We start from the raw sequence: 12420 nt of genomic DNA on the forward strand, positions 1-12420 counted from the left end.
CCCAAAAAAGCATTTTATGCCATTTTTAGGTTTTGTAGGGACTCCTGATGATGTTTTGAGACATCTCCTACAACTACAGCACCAGAATTGTACTGCTGAAGCAAGTCCGTTTTTTGGCATTTTTACGACAGCAAAAAAAGTTTTTCGTAAAAAATGCATTTTCTTACATTTTCTTACATTTACGTGTTTAGTCGGGACTCCTGATGACGTTTTGAGACATCTCCTACAACTACAGCACCAGAATTGTGCTGCTGAAGCAAGTCTGTTTTTTGAAAAAAATTTTATAAAAAAAAAGTTTTCCCAAAAAAAGCATTTTATGCCATTTTTAGGTTTTGTAGGGACTCCTGATGACGTTTTGAGACATCTCCTACAACTACAGCACCAGAATTGTACTGCTGAAGCAAGTCGGTTTTTTGGCATTTTTACGACAGGGTCCCCCCTTACAACGTTTTAGCAAAAAATGTTTTCCATAAAAACTGCATTTTCTTACATTTTCTTACATTTAGGGGTTTAGTCGGGACTCCTGATGACGTTTTGAGACATCTCCTACAACTACAGCACCAGAATTGTACTGCTGAAGCAAGTCCGTTTTTTGGCATTTTTACGACAGGGTCCCCCCTTACGACGTTTTAGCAAAAAATGTTTTTCGTAAAAAATGCATTTTCTTACATTTAGGGGTTTAGTCGGGACTCCTGATGACGTTTTGAGACATCTCCTACAACTACAGCACCAGAATTGTGCTGCTGAAGCAAGTCCGTTTTTTGGAATTTTTTTTTGTAAAAAAAAAGTTTTCCCAAAAAAAGCATTTTATGCCATTTTTAGGTTTTGTAGGGACTCCTGATGATGTTTTGAGACATCTCCTACAACTACAGCACCAGAATTGTACTGCTGAAGCAAGTCCGTTTTTTGGCATTTTTACGACAGGGTCCCCCCTTACGACATTTTAGCAAAAAATGTTTTTCGTAAAAAATGCATTTTCTTACATTTTCTTACATTTACGTGTTTAGTCGGGACTCCTGATGACGTTTTGAGACATCTCCTACAACTACAGCACCAGAATTGTGCTGCTGAAGCAAGTCTGTTTTTTGAAAAAAAATTTTATGAAAAAAAAGTTTTCCCAAAAAAAGCATTTTATGCCATTTTTAGGTTTTGTAGGGACTCCTGATGACGTTTTGAGACATCTCCTACAACTACAGCACCGAATTGTACTACTGAAGCAAGTCCGTTTTTTGGCATTTTTACGACAGGGTCCCCCCTTACGACATTTAAGGAAAAAAAATGTTTTCTTAAAAAATGCATTTTCTTACATTTTCTTACATTTACGTGTTTAGTCGGGACTCCTGATGACGTTTTGAGACATCTCCTACAACTACAGCACCAGAATTGTGCTGCTGTAGCAAGTCAGTTGTTTGAAAAATTTTTTGTAAAAAAAAAGTTTTCCCAAAAAAAGCATTTTATGCCATTTTTAGGTTTTGTAGGGTCTCCTGATGACGTTTTAAGACATCTCCTACAACTACAGCACCAGAATTGTGCTGCTGAAGCAAGTCAGTTTTTTGGAATTTTTACGACAGGGTCCCCCCTTACGACATTTTAGCAAAAAATGTTTTTCGTAAAAAATGCATTTTCTTACATTTTCTTACATTTACGGGTTTAGTCGGGACTCCTGATGACGTTTTGAGACATCTCCTACAACTACAGCACCAGAATTGTGCTGCTGAAGCAAGTCCGTTTTTTGGAATTTTTTTTTGTAAAAAAAAAGTTTTCCCAAAAAAAGCATTTTATGCCATTTTTAGGTTTTGTAGGGACTCCTGATGACGTTTTGAGACATTTCCTACAACTACAGCACCAGAATTGTACTGCTGAAGCAAGTCCGTGTTTTTGGCATTTTTACGACATTTTAGCAAAAATGTTTTTCTTAAAAAATGCATTTTCTTACATTTACGGGTTTAGTCGGGACTCCTGATGACGTTTTGAGACATCTCCTACAACTACAGCACCAGAATTGTGCTGCTGAAGCAAGTCTGTTTTTTGAAAAATTTTTTGTAAAAAAAAAGTTTTCCCCAAAAAAGCATTTTATGCCATAATTAGGTTTTGTAGGGACTCCTGATGATGTTTTGAGACATCTCCTACAACTACAGCACCAGAATTGTACTGCTGAAGCAAGTCCGTTTTTTGGCATTTTTACGACAGGGTCCCCCCTTACGACATTTTAGCAAAAAATGTTTTTCGTTAAAAAATGCATTTTCTTACATTTTCTTACATTTACCGTATTTTCCGCACCATAAGCCGCACCTAAAAACCACAATTTTTGTCAAAAGCAGACAGTGCGGCTAATAACCCGGTGCGCCTTATATATGGATTAATATTCATATTTATTTTCATAAGGTTTAGGTCTCGCAACTACGGTAAACAGTCGCCATCTTTTTTCCCCGTAAAAGAGGAAGCGCTTCTTCTTCTACGGTAAGCAACCGCCCCCATAGAAGAGGAAGCGCTTCTTCTTCTACTGTAAGCAACCGCCAAGGTGAGCACCCGCCCCCGTAGAAGAAGAAGCTCGCGGATATTTAATTTCATTTGTTTTTCTGTAAAGACAACAAAATGTCTCCTACTAAGAGACACGCGTACAAGGTTCCACTGACTTTTGATATTCATGTGAACCGCACTGTGGATACAACGGGAGCACGTACGGTGAATATTCGCACCACAGGGAATGAGAAGTCGTCCTACTGTGGTTCTAGCTTGCCATGCTAACGGCCAGAAACTTCCGCCCACGGTGATATTCAAAAGGAAGAACTTGCCAAAAGAGAACTTTCCAGCCGGCGTCATCATAAAAGCTAACTCGAAGGGGTGGATGGATGAAGAAAAGATGAGCGAGTGGTTGATAGACACCGGGTGACTTTTTTCACGCAGCGCCGTTCCTGTTGATCTACGACTGCATGCGCGTCCACATCATCGATGGTGTCAAAAAACAAGTGAAGCACACCGAAGAAGAAGAATTCGAGGGATTTGTGGATGAGTAATAACTTCAGAAAGTGAGCTTTAAATGTTTATTTTGTGTGTTGTGTGACACTAACGTATGAGCAACGTTGAGTTATTGATGTTGCTATTGCTCTGCACTATTTTGAGTGTTACTATTTTTGTGATTGCACATTTGCACATTACATTTTGGGAGTGAACAGAGTTGTTAGAACGCTGGTTTGTAATATATTATTAAAGTTTGACTGACCTATCTGACTGTTTTGTTGACATTCCCTTTAGCGTAGCGTAGGTGCGGCTAATAGCACGGGGCGGCTAATAGGTAAACAAAGTTTTGAAATATGCCGTTCATTAAACGTGCGGCTAATAACACGGGGCGCCTTATGGTGCGGAAAATACGGTACGTGTTTAGTCGGGACTCCTGATGACGTTTTGAGACATCTCCTACAACTACAGCACCAGAATTGTGCTGCTGAAGCAAGTCTGTTTTTTGAAAAAATTTTTATAAAAAAAAAGTTTTCCCAAAAAAAGCATTTTATGCCATTTTTAGGTTTTGTAGGGACTCCTGATGACGTTTTGAGACATCTCCTACAACTACAGCACCAGAATTGTACTGCTGAAGCAAGTCCGTTTTTTGGCATTTTTACGACAGGGTCCCCCCTTACGACATTTTAGCAAAAAATGTTTTTCTTAAAAAATGCATTTTCTTACATTTTCTTACATTTACGGGTTTAGTCGGGACTCCTGATGACGTTTTGAGACATCTCCTACAACTACAGCACCAGAATTGTACTGCTGAAGCAAGTCGGTTTTTTGGCATTTTTACGACAGGGTCCCCCATTACGACATTTTAGCAAAAAATGTTTTTCGTAAAAAATGCATTTTCTTACATTTTCTTACATTTACGGGTTTAGTCGGGACTCCTGATGACGTTTTGAGACATCTCCTACAACTACAGCACCAGAATTGTGCTGCTGAAGCAAGTCTGTTTTTTGGCATTTTTACGACAGGGTCCCCCATTACGACATTTTAGCAAAAAATGTTTTTCGTAAAAAATGCATTTTCTTACATTTTCTTACATTTACGGGTTTAGTTGGGACTCCTGATGACGTTTTGAGACATCTCCTACAACTACAGCACCAGAATTGTGCTGCTGAAGCAAGTCAGTTTTTTGAATTTTTTTTTGTAAAAAAAAAGTTTTCCCCAAAAAAGCATTTTATGCCATTTTTAGGTTTTGTAGGGACTCCTGATGACGTTTTGAGACATCTCCTACAACTACAGCACCAGAATTGTACTGCTGAAGCAAGTCCGTTTTTTGGCATTTTTACGACAGGGTCCCCCCTTACGACATTTTAGCAAAAAATGTTTTTCTTAAAAAATGCATTTTCTTACATTTACGGGTTTAGTCGGGACTCCTGATGACGTTTTGAGACATCTCCTACAACTACAGCACCAGAATTGTGCTGCTGAAGCAAGTCCGTTTTTTGGAATTTTTTTTTGTAAAAAAAAAGTTTTCCCAAAAAAAGCATTTTATGCCATTTTTAGGTTTTGTAGGGACTCCTGATGACGTTTTGAGACATTTCCTACAACTACAGCACCAGAATTGTACTGCTGAAGCAAGTCCGTGTTTTTGGCATTTTTACGACATTTTAGCAAAAAATGTTTTTCTTAAAAAATGCATTTTCTTACATTTACGGGTTTAGTCGGGACTCCTGATGACGTTTTGAGACATCTCCTACAACTACAGCACCAGAATTGTGCTGCTGAAGCAAGTCTGTTTTTTGAATTTTTTTTTGTAAAAAAAAAGTTTTCCCCAAAAAACCATTTTATGCCATTTTTAGGTTTTGTAGGGACTCCTGATGATGTTTTGAGACATCTCCTACAACTACAGCACCAGAATTGTACTGCTGAAGCAAGTCCGTTTTTTGGCATTTTTACGACAGGGTCCCCCCTTACGACATTTTAGCAAAAAATGTTTTTCGTAAAAAATGCATTTTCTTACATTTTCTTACATTTACGTGTTTAGTCGGGACTCCTGATGACGTTTTGAGACATCTCCTACAACTACAGCACCAGAATTGTGCTGCTGAAGCAAGTCTGTTTTTTGAAAAAAAAATTTTTTTTTAAAGTTTTCCCAAAAAAAGCATTTTATGCCATTTTTAGGTTTTGTAGGGACTCCTGATGACGTTTTGAGACATCTCCTACAACTACAGCACCAGAATTGTACTGCTGAAGCAAGTCGGTTTTTTGGCATTTTTACGACAGGGTCCCCCCTTACGACGTTTTAGCAAAAAATGTTTTTCGTAAAAAATGCATTTTCTTACATTTTCTTAAATTTAGGGGTTTAGTCGGGACTCCTGATGACGTTTTGAGACATCTCCTACAACTACAGCACCAGAATTGTGCTGCTGAAGCAAGTCCGTTTTTTGGAATTTTTTTTTGTAAAAAAAAAGTTTTCCCAAAAATAGCATTTTATGCCATTTTTAGGTTTTGTAGGGACTCCTGATGATGTTTTGAGACATCTCCTACAACTACAGCACCAGAATTGTACTGCTGAAGCAAGTCCGTTTTTTGGCATTTTTACGACAGGGTCCCCCCTTACGACATTTTAGCAAAAAATGTTTTTCTTAAAAAATGCATTTTCTTACATTTTCTTACATTTACGGGTTTAGTCGGGACTCCTGATGACGTTTTGAGACATCTCCTACAACTACAGCACTAGAATTGTGCTGCTGAAGCAAGTCTGTTTTTTGAAATTTTTTTTGTAAAAAAAAAGTTTTCCCCAAAAAAGCATTTTATGCCATTTTTAGGTTTTGTAGGGACTCCTGATGATGTTTTGAGACATCTCCTACAACTACAGCACCAGAATTGTACTGCTGAAGCAAGTCCGTTTTTTGGCATTTTTACGACAGGGTCCCCCCTTACGACATTTTAGCAAAAAATGTTTTTCGTAAAAAATGCATTTTCTTACATTTTCTTACATTTACGTGTTTAGTCGGGACTCCTGATGACGTTTTGAGACATCTCCTACAACTACAGCACCAGAATTGTGCTGCTGAAGCAAGTCTGTTTTTTGAAAACATTTTTATAAAAAAAAAGTTTTCCCAAAAAAAGCATTTTATGCCATTTTTAGGTTTTGTAGGGACTCCTGATGACGTTTTGAGACATCTCCTACAACTACAGCACCAGAATTGTACTGCTGAAGCAAGTCCGTTTTTTGGCATTTTTACGACAGGGTCCCCCCTTACGACATTTTAGCAAAAAATGTTTTTCTTAAAAAATGCATTTTCTTACATTTTCTTACATTTACGGGTTTAGTCGGGACTCCTGATGACGTTTTGAGACATCTCCTACAACTACAGCACCAGAATTGTGCTGCTGAAGCAAGTCTGTTTTTTGAAATTTTTTTTGTAAAAAAAAAGTTTTCCCCAAAAAAGCATTTTATGCCATTTTTAGGTTTTGTAGGGACTCCTGATGATGTTTTGAGACATCTCCTACAACTACAGCACCAGAATTGTACTGCTATAGCAAGTCCGTTTTTTGGCATTTTTACGACAGGGTCCCCCCTTACGACATTTTAGCAAAAAATGTTTTTCTTAAAAAATGCATTTTCTTACATTTTCTTACATTTACGGGTTTAGTCGGGACTCCTGATGATGTTTTGAGACATCTCCTACAACTACAGCACCAGAATTGTGCTGCTGAAGCAAGTCTGATTTTTGAAATTTTTTTTGTAAAAAAAAAGTTTTCCCAAAAAAAGCATTTTATGCCATTTTTAGGTTTTGTAGGGACTCCTGATGACGTTTTGAGACATCTCCTACAACTACAGCACCAGAATTGTACTGCTGAAGCAAGTCAGTTTTTTGGCATTTTTACGACAGGGTCCCCCATTACGACATTTTAGCAAAAAATGTTTTTCGTAAAAAATGCATTTTCTTACATTTTATTACATTTACGGGTTAAGTCGGGACTCCTGATGACGTTTTGAGACATCTCCTACAACTACAGCACCAGAATTGTGCTGCTGAAGCAAGTCTGTTTTTTGGCATTTTTACGACAGGGTCCCCCATTACGACATTTTAGCAAAAAATGTTTTTCGTAAAAAATGCATTTTCTTACATTTTCTTACATTTACGGGTTTAGTTGGGACTCCTGATGACGTTTTGAGACATCTCCTACAACTACAGCACCAGAATTGTGCTGCTGAAGCAAGTCAGTTTTTTGAATTTTTTTTTGTAAAAAAAAAGTTTTCCCCAAAAAAGCATTTTATGCCATTTTTAGGTTTTGTAGGGACTCCTGATGATGTTTTGAGACATCTCCTACAACTACAGCACCTGAATTGTACTGCTGAAGCAAGTCCGTTTTTTGGCATTTTTACGACAGGGTCCCCCCTTACGACATTTTAGCAAAAAATGTTTTTCTTAAAAAATGCATTTTCTTACATTTACGGGTTTAGTCGGGACTCCTGATGACGTTTTGAGACATCTCCTACAACTACAGCACCAAAATTGTGCTGCTGAAGCAAGTCCGTTTTTTGGAAAAAATTTTTGTAAAAAAAAAGTTTTCCCAAAAAAAGCATTTTATGCCATTTTTAGGTTTTGTAGGGACTCCTGATGATGTTTTGAGACATCTCCTACAACTACAGCACCAGAATTGTACTGCTGAAGCAAGTCCGTTTTTTGGCATTTTTACGACAGGGTCCCCCCTTACGACATTTTAGCAAAAAATGTTTTTCTTAAAAAATGCATTTTCTTACATTTTCTTACATTTACGGGTTTAGTCGGGACTCCTGATGACGTTTTGAGACATCTCCTACAACTACAGCACTAGAATTGTGCTGCTGAAGCAAGTCTGTTTTTTGAAAATTTTTTTGTAAAAAAAAAGTTTTCCCAAAAAAAGCATTTTATGCCATTTTTAGGTTTTGTAGGGACTCCTGATGACGTTTTGAGACATCTCCTACAACTACAGCACCAGAATTGTACTGCTGAAGCAAGTCGGTTTTTTGGCATTTTTACGACAGGGTCCCCCATTACGACATTTTAGCAAAAAATGTTTTTCGTAAAAAATGCATTTTCTTACATTTTCTTACATTTACGGGTTTAGTCGGGACTCCTGATGACGTTTTGAGACATCTCCTACAACTACAGCACCAGAATTGTGCTGCTGAAGCAAGTCTGTTTTTTGAATTTTTTTTTGTAAAAAAAAAGTTTTCCCAAAAAAAGCATTTTATGCCATTTTTAGGTTTTGTAGGGACTCCTGATGACGTTTTGAGACATCTCCTACAACTACAGCACCAGAATTGTACTGCTGAAGCAAGTCAGTTTTTTGGCATTTTTACGACAGGGTCCCCCATTACGACATTTTAGCAAAAAATGTTTTTCGTAAAAAATGCATTTTCTTACATTTTATTACATTTACGGGTTTAGTCGGGACTCCTGATGACGTTTTGAGACATCTCCTACAACTACAGCACCAGAATTGTGCTGCTGAAGCAAGTCTGTTTTTTGGCATTTTTACGACAGGGTCCCCCATTACGACATTTTAGCAAAAAATGTTTTTCGTAAAAAATGCATTTTCTTACATTTTCTTACATTTACGGGTTTAGTTGGGACTCCTGATGACGTTTTGAGACATCTCCTACAACTACAGCACCAGAATTGTGCTGCTGAAGCAAGTCAGTTTTTTGAATTTTTTTTTGTAAAAAAAAAGTTTTCCCCAAAAAAGCATTTTATGCCATTTTTAGGTTTTGTAGGGACTCCTGATGATGTTTTGAGACATCTCCTACAACTACAGCACCAGAATTGTACTGCTGAAGCAAGTCCGTTTTTTGGCATTTTTACGACAGGGTCCCCCCTTACGACATTTTAGCAAAAAATGTTTTTCTTAAAAAATGCATTTTCTTACATTTACGGGTTTAGTCGGGACTCCTGATGACGTTTTGAGACATCTCCTACAACTACAGCACCAGAATTGTGCTGCTGAAGCAAGTCCGTTTTTTGGAATTTTTTTTTGTAAAAAAAAAGTTTTCCCAAAAAAAGCATTTTATGCCATTTTTAGGTTTTGTAGGGACTCCTGATGACGTTTTGAGACATTTCCTACAACTACAGCACCAGAATTGTACTGCTGAAGCAAGTCCGTGTTTTTGGCATTTTTACGACATTTTAGCAAAAAATGTTTTTCTTAAAAAATGCATTTTCTTACATTTACGGGTTTAGTCGGGACTCCTGATGACGTTTTGAGACATCTCCTACAACTACAGCACCAGAATTGTGCTGCTGAAGCAAGTCTGTTTTTTAAATTTTTTTTTGTAAAAAAAAAGTTTTCCCCAAAAAACCATTTTATGCCATTTTTAGGTTTTGTAGGGACTCCTGATGATGTTTTGAGACATCTCCTACAACTACAGCACCAGAATTGTACTGCTGAAGCAAGTCCGTTTTTTGGCATTTTTACGACAGGGTCCCCCCTTACGACATTTTAGCAAAAAATGTTTTTCTTAAAAAATGCATTTTCTTACATTTTCTTACATTTACGGGTTTAGTCGGGACTCCTGATGACGTTTTGAGACATCTCCTACAACTACAGCACCAGAATTGTGCTGCTGAAGCAAGTCTGTTTTTTGAAAAAAAATTTTTTTTAAAAAGTTTTCCCAAAAAAAGCATTTTATGCCATTTTTAGGTTTTGTAGGGACTCCTGATGACGTTTTGAGACATCTCCTACAACTACAGCACCAGAATTGTACTGCTGAAGCAAGTCGGTTTTTTGGCATTTTTACGACAGGGTCCCCCCTTACGACGTTTTAGCAAAAAATGTTTTTCGTAAAAAATGCATTTTCTTACATTTTCTTAAATTTAGGGGTTTAGTCGGGACTCCTGATGACGTTTTGAGACATCTCCTACAACTACAGCACCAGAATTGTGCTGCTGAAGCAAGTCCGTTTTTTGGAATTTTTTTTTGTAAAAAAAAAGTTTTCCCAAAAATAGCATTTTATGCCATTTTTAGGTTTTGTAGGGACTCCTGATGATGTTTTGAGACATCTCCTACAACTACAGCACCAGAATTGTACTGCTGAAGCAAGTCCGTTTTTTGGCATTTTTACGACAGGGTCCCCCCTTACGACATTTTAGCAAAAAATGTTTTTCTTAAAAAATGCATTTTCTTACATTTACGGGTTTAGTCGGGACTCCTGATGACGTTTTGAGACATCTCCTACAACTACAGCACCAGAATTGTGCTGCTGAAGCAAGTCTGTTTTTTGAAAAATTTTTTATAAAAAAAAAGTTTTCCCAAAAAAAGCATTTTATGCCATTTTTAGGTTTTGTAGGGACTCCTGATGACGTTTTGAGACATCTCCTACAACTACAGCACCAGAATTGTACTGCTGAAGCAAGTCCGTTTTTTGGCATTTTTACGACAGGGTCCCCCCTTACGACATTTTAGCAAAAAATGTTTTTCTTAAAAAATGCATTTTCTTACATTTTCTTACATTTACGGGTTTAGTCGGGACTCCTGATGACGTTTTGAGACATCTCCTACAACTACAGCACCAGAATTGTGCTGCTGAAGCAAGTCTGATTTTTGAATTTTTTTTTGTAAAAAAAAAGTTTTCCCAAAAAAAGCATTTTATGCCATTTTTAGGTTTTGTAGGGACTCCTGATGACGTTTTGAGACATCTCCTACAACTACAGCACCAGAATTGTACTGCTGAAGCAAGTCGGTTTTTTGGCATTTTTACGACAGGGTCCCCCATTACGACATTTTGGCAAAAAATGTTTTTCGTAAAAAATGCATTTTCTTACATTTTCTTACATTTACGGGTTTAGTTGGGACTCCTGATGACGTTTTGAGACATCTCCTACAACTACAGCACCAGAATTGTGCTGCTGAAGCAAGTCTGTTTTTTGGCATTTTTACGACAGGGTCCCCCATTACGACATTTTGGCAAAAAATGTTTTTCGTAAAAAATGCATTTTCTTACATTTTCTTACATTTACGGGTTTAGTTGGGACTCCTGATGACGTTTTGAGACATCTCCTACAACTACAGCACCAGAATTGTGCTGCTGAAGCAAGTCAGTTTTTTGAATTTTTTTTTGTAAAAAAAAAGTTTTCCCCAAAAAAGCATTTTATGCCATTTTTAGGTTTTGTAGGGACTCCTGATGATGTTTTGAGACATCTCCTACAACTACAGCACCAGAATTGTACTGCTGAAGCAAGTCCGTTTTTTGGCATTTTTACGACAGGGTCCCCCCTTACGACATTTTAGCAAAAAATGTTTTTCTTAAAAAAATGCATTTTCTTACATTTACGGGTTTAGTCGGGACTCCTGATGACGTTTTGAGACATCTCCTACAACTACAGCACCAGAATTGTGCTGCTGAAGCAAGTCCGTTTTTTGGAATTTTTTTTTGTAAAAAAAAAGTTTTCCCAAAAAAAGTATTTTATGCCATTTTTAGGTTTTGTAGGGACTCCTGATGACGTTTTGAGACATTTCCTACAACTACAGCACCAGAATTGTACTGCTGAAGCAAGTCCGTGTTTTTGGCATTTTTACGACATTTTAGCAAAAAATGTTTTTCTTAAAAAATGCATTTTCTTACATTTACGGGTTTAGTCGGGACTCCTGATGACGTTTTGAGACATCTCCTACAACTACAGCACCAGAATTGTGCTGCTGAAGCAAGTCTGTTTTTTGAATTTTTTTTTGTAAAAAAAAAGTTTTCCCCAAAAAACCATTTTATGCCATTTTTAGGTTTTGTAGGGACTCCTGATGATGTTTTGAGACATCTCCTACAACTACAGCACCAGAATTGTACTGCTGAAGCAAGTCCGTTTTTTGGCATTTTTACGACATTTTAGCAAAAAATGTTTTTCTTAAAAAATGCATTTTCTTACATTTTCTTACATTTACGGGTTTAGTCGGGACTCCTGATGACGTTTTGAGACATCTCCTACAACTACAGCACCAGAATTGTGCTGCTGAAGCAAGTCTGTTTTTTGAAAAAAAAAATTTTTTTTAAAGTTTTCCCAAAAAAAGCATTTTATGCCATTTTTAGGTTTTGTAGGGACTCCTGATGACGTTTTGAGACATCTCCTACAACTACAGCACCAGAATTGTACTGCTGAAGCAAGTCGGTTTTTTGGCATTTTTACGACAGGGTCCCCCCTTACGACGTTTTAGCAAAAAATGTTTTTCGTAAAAAATGCATTTTCTTACATTTTCTTAAATTTAGGGGTTTAGTCGGGACTCCTGATGACGTTTTGAGACATCTCCTACAACTACAGCACCAGAATTGTGCTGCTGAAGCAAGTCCGTTTTTTGGAATTTTTTTTTGTAAAAAAAAAGTTTTCCCAAAAATAGCATTTTATGCCATTTTTAGGTTTTGTAGGGACTCCTGATGATGTTTTGAGACATCTCCTACAACTACAGCACCAGAATTGTACTGCTGAA

The sequence above is a fragment of the Entelurus aequoreus genome, unplaced genomic scaffold, assembly GCF_033978785.1.
Source record: "Entelurus aequoreus isolate RoL-2023_Sb unplaced genomic scaffold, RoL_Eaeq_v1.1 HiC_scaffold_40, whole genome shotgun sequence".
Taxonomy (NCBI): domain Eukaryota; kingdom Metazoa; phylum Chordata; class Actinopteri; order Syngnathiformes; family Syngnathidae; genus Entelurus; species Entelurus aequoreus.